The sequence below is a fragment of the Gallus gallus genome, chromosome 1, assembly GCF_016699485.2.
Source record: "Gallus gallus isolate bGalGal1 chromosome 1, bGalGal1.mat.broiler.GRCg7b, whole genome shotgun sequence".
NCBI classification, from domain to species: Eukaryota; Metazoa; Chordata; class Aves; order Galliformes; family Phasianidae; genus Gallus; species Gallus gallus.
The window spans coordinates 134,184,637-134,188,408 of NC_052532.1; positions in this window are offsets into that span (position 1 = coordinate 134,184,637).

Here is a 3,772-nt window from a genome sequence, read left to right on the forward strand (position 1 = left end):
TTCTCGTTCCTAATGCTTAATTCCACAGCTGTTCTGAATACTAAAAGCATCACTAAAAGGCAGGAAAGGAGTGCCCACCTAGAAGATGTGGTAAGCTAGATTGGATATTGCTTCAATTTCAGGAGCTTTTGTGATTGGAAGGTTTCCAGCCTCCCCTGCTACTTATGTATTTTTCTATCACCAAGATTGGCTTGATACAATATAGAACAGGAAGAAACAAGGGCAAGGGAGTAGAGGAGCATGGAACTCTGATGTTTGGGATAATTACCAAATCACAAAAATATTTTTATTGGCTACTAACATGATGTTTTTAATTACTGTGTCCAAGAGTATGATGGGTAAATTTTAACCAAATATTCATAAACTTATACATGAACTCCACATAAATGATAGCCATCTTGAGAACATTAGGGTTACACTGTAATGCCCTTGGTTAATCAGGAAATGCAGAAATTTGCCCTTCCTCTGCTGCATATGGTGTTATACACCTGCTTTTAATTACACAATCACACACTGTTTCTCAAATAATACAGTCTGTTGGTATTTACCCCTTTGCAGTCTAGGACACTCACCAGTAATTGGGGAGGTAAATTCAATAATCGGGAGTCATTGGGCTGTGCACCCCTCCTGAAGCCTGTCGGTTCTCTGCAGGGGAGAGGCCTTCTACATAAGAGCCTAGAGGGGGCAAAACATTTGAGCCACTTTCTTGCAAGCTTTAGAAGCTGGAGGAGTTGAGTGGTGCCTCAGAGCTGGACTTCTTCCAGGAGCTTAACCATGTGTGCAGCAGCAACTAATAAACTCGGCAAGAAATGAGCCAAAGGCTCCTGTGGAGCCCTTAATTCAGCCCATGTGCATCTTCAGAGCTCTCTCCATTAGTCAGCTAAATTAGCTACACTCCTATGGGCAAGACACCATCTCTCAGAGGCAGCCCTTTGGGTCAGGCTGCGGGAGTAATGGCCATTGAGCATCCAAGGTGTTTCTGACAGTTCTCTTAGAAACTTCAGGAAGCCTTTCTGGCGTCAGTAGAAATTGCTTGAGTGCTCATAAATTCTTCACTCAGACTTGTACTTTTGGCACTAGTCTGTAGCTCTACCCATTTGCTTTAATTGGATACCACTTTCTTCTCCTAATGGCAGACCTGAGAGGTTCCTTCTGAGAGGTGCAGACAGGTTGCTTGCTCACATCAAGACAAGGGTGTCACTGAGCACATGTGATGTGCGTGTGACAAGTAGCTGTCGTAGACCAGGGTGTTGGGTGGTAGGGAAGCATTTCCATATAAATGTTACCTAAAAACACATTCTAACTCTTGTACTTCTGGTGTCATTAAAATCTATGTGCAGTGGAACGGGTTTGTCAGAACTGTGGGAAGACAGACCAGCTAGGGAGACTTTCCCTGTGGCCCTCTTCCAGATCTATTTTTTTTTGTCCAGAAAATCCTTGTCGATGATACAGAGATTTTCATGATTAAAGCTGGGTAAAAGATTGTAAGGGGAATTAGATACTGTAATCAAAATATTCTGTGAAATTGGTCAAAGAACTCTATTCCCTGCAAACCTATTGGGTTCGGGTTTGTTTTTAATTGCCTGGCTGGCTCAACAGCCTGTGATCAAATCAGCAGAGATTTGGTTTTTTTTTAAGTTACATGTCCAGAAAAATGATGGTGAAAGGAATGGGTAGGTAAGAAAGAATTTTTGATTAGTTTCAATCTGATGATCATCTGATTGTCCAGAGCAAATCTGGTGAGCACAGTGACTGCCCTCCATGGGGGCAGTGCAAAAACGAGGGGATGGGGGCAAGAATGGAGGCTGAGCATCCCTCTGCACTGCCCTCTGCCAGCCCGCTGTGCAGCTGTTGTGGATTCCCGGGGGACATGCTGACACGATGCAGCAAAGGCAGCCACTGACAGAAACAGACGGGAAAGGATGTGCCCCTGGTTTATCCTTGATACTCATTGGGGTGGCTGCTGGAAGTTTCGCTGGAGCTGTCCTTGATGAAACGTGTGGTCATCTGTTGACGTTTATGTTAGGGAGCTAAAACGACATTTGCCTTTTAGGAAATGCATAATAAAGCCTGATCTGTTTCTGTGCAGGATGTTTCTGCAGCTGGGTCTGCGCTCTGTGGTGAGCTAGTAAGCTGCTAGTAGGATGCTCACAAGTAGCGCCTGTGCTGCTGTCTCCGTACATACAGAATCCTAGCTGACTGCCACATACATTGCATTAATTACTAAGAAGTCAGACTGAACCTCTTAAAAGAGCTATCTATCTTCTGATGGAACAGCTGAGTTTTCCTCTGTCTCTCCTGTTCCTATCTGTACTTCCAGCAGTGTGATTTCCAGGCAGGGAAGACAAGGTAAAGTATGCTGAAATTCTGCTGTGTTCACTTTTAGATAAAACACGGATTCATGCTGCTGAAGTCCATGGAGATGCTAAAGTCAGTCATGTATAAACAGTGATCTATGATCTAAAGTTTCAGGAGGGACGAAGAATGCACAGGTATTGACAGCACCACTTTTTCATCCGTGTGTCTCACTCAGTTTGCTAGTTTTAGCTGGTTTGTCCTTCCAGTCCAAAATGTTGGTCATCTACCTGAGAAACACATTAACAACAGGGATCAGAAGAGCCTTTTGGCATGAAGGTAAGAAGGAAAGGAGGGCTGGCAGCATGCTCCTGTCTGACACCTCCAAACTCTGCACCTGGTATTTCCCTGCATCTCTAAGATGGGCCTCATGGGGTGCTACCAGGCTCCATGCTTTGCTGTGAGGATAAGAGGAGTGCCTGGAGCACAAGTCACCGCAGCTTATTCGCTGTAGATCTGTTCCTTACCCTTTCTTAAAAACAATCAAGGATGCATTTGGTCCACACTAAGGGGAGCATGTACGCAGGCAAGGTGCTTTCATGCTGGAAGGCAGCCACTCTGAACATGGTTTCAGGAATGGGATGGTCTCAGAGCCATCACGCTGCTGATATTTCACATTTGGCACATCACCGACCCCAGCCTGCGCCTTGGCTGTGTAGGGAGACATTCTCGGAAATGACCTGCATGCGATTCAAGTTTTAAGCTGGTTAAGGAAAAGACCTCAAATGAATCCTTATCTAAGATGGAAGCACTTTTAAGGAAGAATGAAACCCAGAAAGATAAGGAAAAACATTCCCCCCCCCCCTCCTTTACTCTATCACATCAGATTGACTTATCCTCTGTTATGTGGGTTTACTTTGAAACAGATCACTCTCATTGCAACACGTTCAGTGCTGCCAGCCACCACATGGTTATTTGGCAGCTATTTAAAGCTCAGATCATATTACTCAGTCGCAGTGCTAGGCACCCATGTTCCAACTGGTATACAACTGATCTAAAGAGAAATCAGCTTTAGGTTTTGTTCTCTGAAATTAAATGTGACGGTATGATCTCTGTGATCCTTTTTCCCCCCCTTTTCTCCCCTCCCCCCCTTTTTTTTTCTTTTTTTGTATGCATTATTACTTTTTTGGAACAGTGTTCTGCTAGCACCACAGGAGAAATTCAGTTAGGCTGTCTGCCCAATGTAGTGTATTATCAGACACCTTCGCTTTTCCTCCTCTTACATTTGCGTAAGAGCTTATAAACCACAGAGAATAAAAATTGTTAAATAGAATGAAATGACCTGTCAAGGGTAGATATAGTATTTGTGAATGACTTAAAAAAATTCCACCAGCTTCAAGGACACCAGCTTCACTGACTGACTGTGCTCTCTTGAAATCTGGCCTTTCTTTTTTCCCCAGGTAAAATGCTTTGATGG